Consider the following 14018-nt stretch of genomic DNA (forward strand, 5'->3'; position numbering starts at 1 on the left):
TTTTTTTTTAAAAAAATTATTACAAAAAAAAAAAAAAAAAAAAACAAAAGAAATATTTATCTTTCTTACTTACAACAAATTATTTGACATCATCAAAAAGGGGGAGATTGTTGCAACCCATGACCCCGAGTTTGAGATTTTGATGATGCCAAATAATGAGTGACTTGGAACTGCTTTTCATTGCTTATTATTTTATTTGTTATTTTCCTTGAGCACTAACATTTCAGGAAGATCACAAGTGACTCAGGAAGAAAGGAAGACTCAAGACCGGGTAGATTAGGAGTACGAGTCAAAAATTGTATTTTTCCATTTATTGTATTTTTTACTTTATTGAGTCTGGCCACAAAATGCGAAAGAGTAAGAGCAACCATGCACACACACAGGGGGAGAATTTTTTTTTAACTGAAAATATAAGTAAAATTCTTCTCTGGAGATCGTACTGTACGATGTTATTTCGTACCGTACGATCCAGGCTATGTGGGCAAATCTGTGAATAGATCGTACTGTACGAAGTACTTCGTACTGTACGATATGTTCAGATCCAAAAACCCTAGCCGTGACTTAATTTGAGGAAGTGATTTTTGCGCCGTTCGTACTGTACGAACTTGTTCGTACTGTACGATCTGTATTAAATACTTACTTAAATTAACACGTGATTAGTGCACGTAATCAAGGCCTAATTGAGATTTGCACATCGTACTGTACGAATATGTTCGTACTGTACGATTGGTTTTAAATACTTACTTAAATTAACCCGTGATTAGTGCACGTAATCAAGGCCTAATTGAGATTTGCACATCGTACTGTACGAATATGTTCGTACTGTACGATTGGTTTTAAATACTTACTTAAATTAACCCGTGATTAGTGCACGTAATCAAGGCCTAATTGAAATTTGAACATCGTACTGTACGAACTTGATCGTACCATACGATGAACAGAGACGAAGTATGATCGTCCCGGATATCGTCCGGTACGATCTCTTGGTTTTTGTCACATCGTACTGTACGATGTCAATCGTACCATACGATGAACAGAGACGACATCCGATCGTCCAGACCATCGTCCTGTACGAATAGTATGTTGTTGAATCGTACCGTACGATATTGTATCGTACAGTACGAATTGTTTTTGTACTGTTCGTACACCTTCGTACCAGGACGACGGCTGTTTATGAAGATCGTACTGTACGATGATGAATCGTACTGTACGAACAGTAACGGCTAATTTTGAATTCAGAGGTTTTTGGAGCCTTTTTTAATATGCCAATCAAGTTCTTTTTGGGTAAGGTTGTTAGAGAGGGTGAACGTGATTAGAGAGGGATTCCAAGGGAGAAAACTCAAGAGAAATTCTTGAGGGTTGAGAGGAAGGAGGAGGTGAGCGTTGTGAGGGAGAAGAGGTGTGAGGGAGATCACACGGTTGCTCCAAGCTCGCTGCATCTTGCTCCTCCTGTGGCCCGAGAAGGATTTGAGGGAGGATCTCCAAGGGAAAGGCTCGTCTGCATCCGTTACCTCGAGGTTCTCTGCCTTCTCCAGGAGGGAGAAAAACGAGAAGGTTCTCTGCCGTCGCCAGGAGGGCGAAAACAGAGTTTGGTCTTCCGCCACGCCGGGTTGGTGAAAGGGAGGTTTGTACAGGCTTCTCCGCCTTGCCAAGGGGGGGCAAAAGGAGAACTATTTTTTATAGTGAAAATCCCGGAGTGGAGGACTCCGGGGAGTGGACGTAGGTCATATTTTGACCGAACCACTATAAAAATCTTGGTGTGTTCGTTCTTTATCATTGTTTACTTTTTGCTTGCACTTTAATTTTTCATATCTATTGCACGTGGTTTTTTGATAAAGCAAAATTGCATTGATCTTTATTTTAATATTTCAAAAAACAACAAAAAATTAGAACTCTTGTTTAGGGTTAATTTTTTATTAAGAGAAAACCTTTTACAATTCACCCCCCCTCTTGTCGTTTAGTAATTTCAAAAAACACCTCTTGTACCTACAAATTCATAGGACAATCTTTAGTTTCTTGGTTCATTTGGAAGAAAAATTCAGTAGCCCTCTCCACAGTTGAGGCAAAATTTATTGCAGTAGGAAGTTATGTTGCACAAGTACTATGGTTGAAACAACAACTTATTGATCTTGGATTACCCGTAAGAACCATCTCAATCATGTGCGACAACACGAGTGCAATATGTATTTCAAAAAATCCAATTCAACACTCTGGAATAAAACACATAGAGATAAGATATCACTTCATAAGAGATCATGTAGTTAAAGGAGATATAGAATTATATCACATAACTACAGGAGATCAATGTGTTCTCAATTGTTTTCTAATGCTTTTTCAAATGAAGGCAAGGATTTGGGTATAAAAATTGCTCCAAAGGTACAAAAGATTTCTCATTTGCTTTATGCAGATGATGTCTTATTATTTTCTGATGCCAAGTTGAAGAGTATAAAGAAATTGAAGAGCATTTTAAGTGACTATTGTGGCTGGACTAGTCAAAGATTAAATCTTCAAAAATCTGCTATGATTTGTGGTAAATCGGTTGAGAGAAGAAGGAAGAAAAAGATTGCAACGATTTTGGGGATTAAGATTTTTGAAGAAATGGAGTACTTGGGAACCAAGACTGCTCTAAGAAGACTGAAAATGGCTGATTTCCGAATTTTTTCGGATAGGTCTTTGAAGAAATTAAATTCTTGGGGTAATAGATACAATTCCCTTGTTGGAAGGTTGGTTTTGGTGAAGATTATTTTTATCAATCTTCCCTTATTCCTTATGTCCCATTCTCTTGTTCCTTTGAGTATATTTAAGGAATTTGAAAAACTTTGTAGGAATTTCATTTGGAATAAAGTTGGTGGAAGTCATGGGATGCACTTTGTGGCTTGGGAAGTGTTGTGTAAATTGAGAGCTTTGGAAGGACGTGGGATACAGTCAGCAATGTCCAATTTGGGTCCGTTGAGGGCTAAGTTTGCATGGAAATTTTTAGAAAATCCTTCCTCCTTGTTAAACAGAAATTTATTTGCCAAATGTGGTGATGTTTGGTGGAGTAATGAGGTAATGAAGGGTGGTTCTTCATCTTGGAAGATCATTTATAGTGGTTGGAAGGCTCTTAGTAGTTATGTTAGATGGAAGGTGGTCATGGGTACAAATATTAATTTCCTTAAGGATGTTTGGATCATGGATAAAAATCTGCTCATGTGGCCTACTTTTGTTGCTACCTTTGAAGATGATAAAACAGCTCTTGACTTCTCCATTCATGAGGGTAGGTGGAATTATAATAAATTGAGTCTATATTTTGTGGAAGATCTTGTTGTTTTGATAAGAAATATTTAGATTTGTCAAGATCTTGATGATGATTTCATGGAATTGAAAAATAAATTTACTAGAAAATCTATCTCAGCTATGCTGAGGGAAGACGGCTTAAAGGAGGAAGTAGATATGGGTCCCGCTACATGAATTCATAAGTTGAAGTTGAATGCTCGGGTAGAGTGATTTATTTGGAGAATTTGCAAGGAGGCATTACCTATAGAAGATTATTTGATGAGGAGGAAGCTTTCTATCAGCAATTTGTGTCCTAGGGGATGTGGAAAGGTTGAAGATATCAATCATGTTCTACTAAGTGCTCAAAGCTGTTAAAGGTTATTGATTTATTGAGAAGGTGGGGATTCATGATTTCAAAATTTATTTAAATACAAGAATATTTATATGAGCTGAAATTGCTATCTGGAACTAATTTGTTTATGGTGAGGATATACTTTTCTTTGTTATGGTTCTCTTGGAGCAACAAAAATAAGGTGAAGCATGGAAAGATAGAGGATAGTGAAACATTGATTTCTAATATTGTTCATTGCTTTGTAAGTATGGCTCAATAGATTAATGTTCTTACGGATCAGTGGGATGCCAATCAGTCTCTTGGACTGTTTTCTAATTTCTTTCATCCTCCTCCTCCCGAGTGGTATAAAATAAATGTTGATGCTTCGCTTAGAAGTAATTATGAAGCAGGAATTGGAGGCAATGTACGTGATGAAAGTTCGTTAGGGATGTTAAGCCCTATGAACTTAGTCCCAAGCTAACCAAGAGGGGGGGGGGGGGGGGGGGGTGAATTGGTATTTTAAAAAATTCTTTTCACAAAGAATGAAAAATACATAAACCAAAACTCACCACAAAACTATATATGGAAATAAGAGTGCGGAAGCAAGAAAACAAGAACACAGAAATTTATAGTGGTTCGGTCAACTCGACCTACATCCACTCCTTGGAGGCACCCTCCAAGTATTGCACTACAAAACGTAACTCTCCTTTAGCTCCCACGGCTAGGCGGAGAAGCCCTTACAAGAAACTCCTTTTTGCCACCCCGGCAAGGCAGAGAACCTACCTCCTTTTACTTCCTTCTGAAGCTGGCAGAGAACCACAACCAAAAGCAAACTCCTTACCTCTACCGACCCTTCCACGGACGAGAAACTCCAGACGAAAGACAAGCAGAGCGATCCTTGAAGCAACCCTTGTGAATCCCCTGACAAGCTCCCCCTCACAAGATCCTCTCTCTCTCCCTCTCTCTCTTTCTCTCCTCAAGGTCTTCTCAGGTCAAGGCAGCAGCCAAAGGTCTTGGAAAATGTTGAATAAGAGCTTAAATAGAAGAGCTCAAAAGGAGCTCATTAATTGCAAGTAGCCGACTTTATCGTCCAGGCCGATATGGATATCGGCCTAGCCGATCAGTACAAACTTAGAAGATCGGCCAGAGCATCGCCCTGGGAACAGTCCTAGACGATTGAAATTTGGCTTGATGGTCCAGGACGATCTCATGATCGTCCTGGCCGATCAGTTCAAATCAGAGGCAAATCATTCTGAGTATCGCCCTATTTTTAGGCTGGCCGATATTTATCGTCCTGAAGTAACTTAAGGATTTTGAATGGATCGTCCTGGCCGATCCTGCTATCGTCCAGGACGATATGATCGTATCAATCATCCTTAATTACTCCCTTGATTTCCTGATCAATTAAGGCATAATTAGGTAATTTCGTCCAGGCCGATCCGGGGATCGTCCTGGCTGATAATTTAAAAATACAGTATGCCTTAATTGTCTAAGGCGGCTACTTCTTTCTATTTGGAGCTTATCGTCCTGGCCGATACACGTATCGTCCAGGCCGATATGTTAGTGACGGCTGCCTTAATTAAAAATCCATATTTAGACTTTCTATTTTAAGCTGATCGTCCAGGACGATATAAATATCGGCCTGGCCGATGTGGGCAAAAACAGAAATCCTAAGTCTCTCAAGTGTGTGTGTGTAGGGTTACTTAGCATCAGTCTCTTTGACCATTACAATTAGACTCAAAAGGTAAAAAACATAAGTACAGACTGACTCAACCCTAAACCTACGCAATCCTGAACTTGGCTTCTTCTTGATCGTCCGATCTTCGATTCTTGAAAAGTTAGAAGCAACAAGTAGTCCAAGAGAAATAGTGTTTGTCAATCATCAAAACATAAGACATGAAAATAGGTTTGCAACACGTGACAGCAAAGGAAGGTTTTTCTTAGCATTTGGCTTTTATGGTATTCATTTTGGACATAGCACAATTGGAGCTCTTGTCATTCAGTTCTTTAAAAGAAGTGTTGGATGACTGTTTGTACGATGCTAAAAGTATCATTATTGAGGGAGACAAGAAGAATGTGATCCAATTTCTTCATAAGTTGTACATCAAAGCAAAGAAAATGGGTGAAAGCATTGAAGATGATGATTTATTTTTTTAAGTTGTTGGAATAATGTTATTTTTCATTATGTTGGTAGGAACTGTAATAAGTTAGATGATTATTGTGCTAACTTAGCTTTTTCTTATGATTTTATTTGGAACATATTTTGTGAAAGTAAACTTCCTACTTTTGTTCAGCTTGTGAAGGAAGAAAGTTATAGGGTGGTTTACTCTCAATAGCTTGTATCTAGTTTCTTTGGTTTGTCTTTCTAATGCATTTTGCATTCTAGATTTAGAAATATATATCTGTCAGTGTTGCCTGACCAACATTACTTTATGTTGATCCTGATTTATATTGAGTAAGACTTTCCACACCAAACATTAGATTTTATTCATTACATTTATGTGTTTACTTTGTGTGCACTAGAACTCGTATATTTTTTTTGTTTGCATGTAAACATTTTCAAGAATTTTTGTTATACTCTTAGGAATACAAATAGTTTTCTTCTTATTACTAAATAATAAAAGTTTTTCTTAATAAATTAGCAAGATAATCAATGTAGAAAGTCAGGAATCTCCTTGGGTCTCATATTTATAATAAAATATTCCATTCTATCTTATGCACATCGCCAACTATTTGTAGAAGTAAACTACCCAACCTATGAGGGTATTGTTTTGACTCAGTAAAGTTTTGTTCCTTTAGGATAAAACCTATCTTTTAAGCCTTCTTAAAATTGCACATTCGAATTTATTGCATAAAGTCATTTGGCATACATTGCATTAGAAATTAACTAAAGCAATTAAATTCTTATTTCAATTTAGGCTTAAAATTATAAAAACACAACTCATGGTGAGGGGCCATTTAGGAATTTTCTTAGATGTAAGTCTCACTATTTAAAATTAAAAAAATAAGAATAGCATACGTATCTTGCATTACCTTAGATATGGATTAAGGTTTTAAATTGATTAGGAAGAGTTATAACTAGCATTCTTATTAAAGGCAGGAATTTAAGTTTAGATGTTTCAGGCATTCTTAAAAATCTTTCCAAGAGAGCAAAGATATAAGGTCAATTTATTTATCCTACATACCATTAAACTAAATTCAAATTAGTATTTTATTATGATTCACTTTACTTCTATTTCTCAGGAAGACCCAAAATCATAAGTCCTCTCCCTACAAGAATATAGTCTCACCTTTCTAATAAAATTTTAGCATTCATAATAAATTTAAATCTCAATAAAGGATAGATAGGGATTACCTCTGAGCTTCTCAAAATTTGCTACCCCCTACTTTTCTTCTTTAGCTTGTTAAAAAAAGTTCAATATTTAGCATTATCCTTTGAAAATTCTCACTTCTATCATTTTCTTAAACTTTGCAATTAAAGGATATAGTCGCTACTTAAATAAAGAATTTTCTTAAGAGTACTTCTCTTAAGATATTATTAATCCAAAGGGCTTGTCCTCATGGGGAATTGAGAACTCTATCTTGATTAAAATAATTTTTTTGTTATTATAAATAGAAAAAAATCTCTAAGAATGTAATTGGTATTTTCTAAAATTCATTTCAACTTTTAAATGTTATTGTAGAACATTCTCCTTATCTCTTAAGATAACAATGACATTTTCTATATTATATTTGACAGTAGAAATGTTGCATTTTTTTTCATAATTCATCCTAGTTCATAAACCCCTAGTAGAACATTTTATTCAACTTTTAAATGTCATACTATTCTCCTGGATGTGTTTAATTACAAGGATGGAAAATTCAATGCTTCAATTTTTTTTTCAAACACTTATTATGGAATTTTATATTCATATCATGAGATGACAAGTTATTCCATTAATTATGTATGCTCACATAAATGATATCTTCAAAAATCCTATTTTTTATCGTTGAATCCATTATAAAATATTGTATCTCTATCGAGATTCAATGTTATTCAGTATGCAACATTTGATTACAAAATAAGAGTTCCCAAATCTAATCAATTTTGTTCTATTTTCTTAAAAATATTAATGGTTTATAAAGGACACCTTAGATTAGGACTCATCCTTCCTACAAGAGGAGCATTCCCAAAGAAACTTGTCAATTCCTCAAGTACTGAGCAATCAATGGATTTCATCAACCCAATATCTCAAAAGGTTATCACAAGAAGACTCAAACGTGCTTCCATACACTAAAAAAGCCATATAGTCCATTATAGTCATTGATCAAGTAAAGTTACCCCAAATATCAATATAGAATAAGGAATCCCTCAAAGAGGTTCCTAATTCTACCAAAGAACCATTCAATATTTGTCATTCTTTGTTGAGTTACTAGAGCACTCACCTCCATAAAGTAACCCATGAACATTTAGAATTCGGGAATCCACCTAAAAGTTGAACAGTTGACCAGAAAGCACCAACTATACCCAGTTCCTAAAAGAGAAAGACACATGTTCAGGAAAGTCTATAATATTTCTCATTTATTATTGTTCTTCAAAATTTTTTTTAATGTAGTATTTCTTATAGCAATGGAATCTCTGTCAATGGGTGAAAAGATAATTTTTAGATCTCTTGGCAAAAACTAATGATTTTATTGAACTAGTGTAATGCATTGACAAAAATTCTTCTACTTTTTTCCATACCACATGTTCTAGGATTATAGTATTTTAAAGTTTTACTCTAGTAAGATTTGGTATCATCTACGGGTAAACATTGATCCATTAGGAGTACTCCTGGATTCATTGTGTAGAGGTGATTTCATTAATTCTTTATTATCTAATTCCCACCATGGATGAGCAAGTACAAATTATTTTAATTTTCCCTCCTTCATAAGTTTCTCAATTAAGTTATAAAGTTGTCGACAATATCTTATGTCATGGTATTGTCATTATAAATGTCTAGTACTTCAATGGATATTGAGTGTGAGGTTATTTGTATAATAGAGGAAGTTGAGAATTTTTTTTCTTATTATTTATTGTATTTTCTAAGTTTGCATATAATACTCTTAAAGGAGTGTCGATGGGATATCTATTGAAAATTAGGGACTTAATTCTAACAAAGTGTTGATAACCCATTGTATAATGTGTACTATTCATTAATGAAAATGATATGTTTGATAGTTGTTATGATAAATTCTTAATTCTATCAAATTGAAGTCACCCTAATATTTATTTAGAATTGATATTGATGGTATTTCATGAATTTTTGGCATGTTTAAAGTTTTTTGCAAAGTTATATTCTTCTGCATTCATGTGAACGTTGGCAAATTTGAAATTTTAAGATAATTTTTTTATTTTTTTTAATCTCTGTATATGTTTGGATTTCTCATCCATAAAATCTTGGTTTAGCATAGATAAAGTGACTACATGGTCCAAGTCTTTGATATTTTTCATTTCATGATGGAAAAAAATTATGAGTTTTGGTAGAGACAACATATTACTGTGTGATCGTAAAGATAGATTGAGATATATTTGATAGTCTTTTGAATAAATACATATTGTGTAATTAATAATTACTTACTCCAAACATTTAAGAAGACTTTTATTTGTAATCCTTCTAAACCATATTTTTGTCTTCTCTTTAAATGTTGTAAGAATAGTTATTTTTTAAAGTCATCAATAATAATTTGTTGACCTCTCCACATAAGATAAAATCTAATTCAAGACCAAAACAAAAGTTGCATACCTCTTATCAAGGAAATCAAGAAAATTTGCAGAAATCTCACTGAATTTGGCATAATTCTCATATTTTCTTAAAATCCCACTTTGACTTCACTCCCATTCGTGGTTTTAAAATGTGAGTGAAACCAACCATTGTTCATTTCCTTCTCTTTCCTTTTTCCATGCATGCAAAAACATCCTCTTCGCTTCCCCACTTAACCGTACCCATGACTGAACTTTTGCTTCTTTCTTCATCTGGCTAATCATACCAGCTAGAGCTTCTACTTTATGTGACTTCATATGACAACTTCCTCATGACTTTCAAATTTTCCCCCTATTGAATCGTTCCTGATATCCTATTTCTTGTCTCCTCCTTTGACTTTGAAGAGTTTCAAAGCATTAGCCGCACTAAACCCACTAACATGGCTGACCATTTCCTTCCTCAGGACAATAAATCTTATGCTGATTTTCTAGCAATGGCTTTCTAGCTCTTGATCTCCTCCCTAGCTACAAATCCTTAACTGACCTCCATCTACCTCCATTTCTCCAAAGCCAAATGATCCATCTTCTCCCTTTTTAGTTATCACCTATAAGCAACAGAACAGAATTAAGATGACTTATGGTATTCAACTGATCAATAAGAAAGCACAGTAGGTTCATTGGAAGTGTTTAGCATGTAAAGGTAGTTGATCTATAAAAGGTTCATATACCTATTGTACTCAATGCAACCTTTCTGCATGTGAAAGTAGAAGAATTATTTCAATGTAGTCTATGATGCGGGGAACTTAAAAATTGGCTCTGAGTGTAATGGTTGTAGCTAGTGATGGATCGATCAAGTTGTTTGGGTTAAATACAATATATAGATGTAGCTAGAATGAATAAGTTTCATCATGTTGTTTATAAAATTAGGTCATGTGGGAGAATAAATTAGTCATGAAAAAAAGTTCAATTGTATCCAAATTTTATGAAATAGTTAAATATCAAATGAGGCAAATTTATATGAGTTGATGAAAACCAACTAAATGTGCTTAATTGTTTTTATAACTAAATGTGTCGTACAACTAAACACCTTAAAACTTTGATGCAACCAATCACATATTCCTTAAATATGCAATCCAATATTCCTTAAATATGGGGACATTTACTCTAATTTAGAGAAACTCACATACAAAGCACTTACGCAACATTAGAACACAAGACCTCTTGTTGTTGTCTATAAACAATGAGAAAGATGGAACAGTACAGAAAGCTTAGAAGAGAAAGGTTTTAGAGAATAGTAAAAGTAGAAAAGCTTCTTTTATGTATTAGCAACTTGTACAATAATATTTGTTGTAGTGCCTATGTATATAAAGGTGCAGGTGACTACATGTGAAAGCCTATGATGAAATTAGTTTGTTATGATCTGATTGTAAGCATGTGTTCTTTTCTGAGATATGTCTTTCCCGTCGCCCACCATGGCAGCATGAGGATGAGTTATTTTTAAAGAGAAAGCTCCCAAAGATTAATGAGAGTTGCATAAGGATCAATTATGTGATTTACATTTTTATAATTTTGAAGAATTTTTTACAAAATATTATGCCCAACATGAAAAAAATTCTTACTACGCCACTATATGCATGCATCTTGTATGTGTATGTTCATCCATAATTATTACACAATTCTTAAACCTATGTTCATCCATAAAAAAAAGGTTCTAATCTCTAGGTTAAGCTGTATGGGAAGTCCTTATCTGTAGTAATAATGCAAGACAACTCTAAAAAATTGGATGACTTGATGGCTTTAAACTGGATTTATAAATTGGGTTTAAATGCAAGAGTGGAGTTATTCATTTGGAGGATGGTGTCGGATGCTCTCCCTTCAGTCGCTTTCTTAATAAGGAGAAAAATTGCTGTTGATTCTAATTGCCCTTGGGGATGTGGTAATGTGGAGGATATCAATCATATTGCAGCCAACGGTTATAAACTCAGAAAAGTATTGTATGTGCAGAGAGGGTGGGGACTCCAGGTTCCAGTTTTTAATGGTTGGGAGGACTGCTGGACTAGTCTTAAGGAGCTCAAAGATGGGAACTTGTTAATGGTAAAATTGTATTTTACTGTTATTTGGTTTGTGTGGAATCAAAGAAATAAATTTAAACATGGAGACCCGGATGTTAGTGAGGTGGTCTTAGTTACTTCAATTCTCAGCTTTATTTGCTTGGATAATCAGAATCTTGGCCGATCGAAGAACTGGGTTGTCTATCAGTCCTGTGGACTGTCTTCCTGTGAATGGAAACCTCCTTCCCCCGATTGGATCAAGATTAACTTTGATGCTTCACTCAGAGGCAATTATGAGGCAGGTCTTGGTGGCATTGCAAGGGATTACAAGGGAAGGTTTCTTCTTGCTTTTGGGATAAAGAAAATGCATTGGGAAATTGCCCAGTTGGAGCTGTTTGCGGCTTCAGCTATTACAAAAATTATACGTGATAGATTTGATGATATTGGCGGGATTATAGTTGAAGGAGACTAAAAATGTTATAAAATTTCTTCACAATATGCACAGTATACCGAAGAAAGTGGATAGGAGATTGGATCTAGAAGACTCTTCATTTCTTAATAAGGTAAATAATGTGATTTTTCATTGGGTGAACCGTAGTTGTAACGGATTAGTTGATTTATGTGCTAATCATGCTCTTATTTCTGACTTTTTGTGGGATTTGTTTTGTGAGAGTGAGCTACCTTCTTCCTTTTGTGAATTGTTAAAGGAGGATTGTGTGAGAACTCTCCACTATCAGTAGTTTGTATCTAGGTATTTGCTTTGGTTTTTTCTTTCTATGCAATATTAGCATTCTTCAAAAAAAAAAAAAAATCTATAGGTCAAGCTTTTAGTGAGTGCGGCCAAAGTCATCTACGTTGAAGCCCTTTTCAAGGTGTCTTAATGAAATGTTTCACATCATCTGATTAGTGATATAATTTGATATGTTTCATATACATTAAGCTTTTGTAGTAAAATAAATGGGTGAATTAATGGAGCATGAGTAGACTAATTCTCTCACTTAAAATAATTTTTATGTTTTTAAATATCATATAATTTTAATTATATAAATTGAATTTTTATAAAAGAAAATTATTTAAGAACCCTATAAAATTATAGAATAGAAATTATAAATAGGAATTGAATAAATTTTGATAAAATTTTTAAAATAATTAATTTGCATCCGATTAAAAAATTTATGACTCTACAACTATGAAAGAGAAACTCTATATCATCAACAAGCTCTCTATGATATTGATTCGAAGCATCGTTATGATACCATGTAACATATTTCATTATTTGATGGACGCTTTCTCATTGAAGATTATAAGGACTTGTAATGTGTGTTGAGACCTTTGTTGAGTACATGGAGGTTGAACTAGACAAACAAGTGAGGCATGTTTCTTGTAGGTTGAGAGAAGGTGCTTGTGCTTGGTGGGCACAATGACTGCAAATGAGAAATAGAGAAGGGAAATGATGGATTTGGAGTTGGTATGAGATGAAATAGCTTTTGAGGTTCATTTCCTTTGCACTAATTTTATTCAAAAAATTTACCTGAAATATCAATATTATTTACAATCTAAAACGGAGTTTTAGTATAAATTTTTTTATTTTTGTACTAAAACTCTGTTTTAGAAAGCAATAAAAAAGCCGTCCCAAACGAAGCCTAAATTTATAATAAGCTATCATTATATATGTTTTATATGTCTAATATACTTTTGGAAAGAGTGGAAAGTTGTTGGGAAGTTTCCTCTAAGCTATTAAGTAACATTTACATGATTAGATGGAGAAAAATATTTGATCTATTCATATGTTGAAATTCATTGCTCAAGTGTAATATGGATAATGGGAATAAGGGCTAGAGAATGTTTGAAAATCACAAGCAGTGATGCAGCTACAACAAAGTTAGATATTGGAGGAGTTGTAGAAAATGGGGTAGCAGTTTAGTGGAAAGAAGTTAGTATCAACAAAGGAGAATGACGATACCGATTTTAACAAGACTATATTTGTTTATAAATTTATTTTTAGCTTTTTTTTGTACAAGAATTGGACGTTCATTGTAGAAGTATTTGAACATTTTCTTTTAATTGAAAGTTTACTTACTTTAGTATTAATATTGTTATTTAATGTTGAAATGTGAATGTAGAAAAGTTGAAATTAACTATTTTTATTGAATGTGATTGTATAAATGTTATGTTGTTTAATAGTTAAGGCATGGTGGTGGTTATTTTTATTGTTCTACAGGTTTCGGTTGAATTTTTGGCAGAAAAATTGTGAAAATTTATGATACGACAAGTTTAATGATATATTTCTGGCTATCATTATCCTCTACCATTACAAACAAAATTCCCAAATCTGGTGCCTTTAGAATATTTGGAGGCAGGTGCCATTAGATTTTTTGGTGGTTGATCATCGAACAATTGAACGATTATTACCAACAAAATTATGATGGATAGCTCCACATCAACTCTAGAGGAAAAATATGTCAGAATTACAAGCTAAATATTCATAGGTAATTTGTAACAAAATTTGGCTTTTTTCTACAATGATTATATTTAAAATGTCTTAGAACATAGTAAAAAATTTTCAAGCTAAAAGTTTTTGTAGTAGGCCACTTTCTGACGCTTGTTTCACCAGTAGAAAGAAATATGTCAGAAAGTTATTTTTTGATGGATTTAGGAC

Source organism: Dendrobium catenatum, unplaced genomic scaffold (assembly GCF_001605985.2).
Source record: "Dendrobium catenatum unplaced genomic scaffold, ASM160598v2 fragScaff_scaffold_621, whole genome shotgun sequence".
NCBI classification, from domain to species: domain Eukaryota; kingdom Viridiplantae; phylum Streptophyta; class Magnoliopsida; order Asparagales; family Orchidaceae; genus Dendrobium; species Dendrobium catenatum.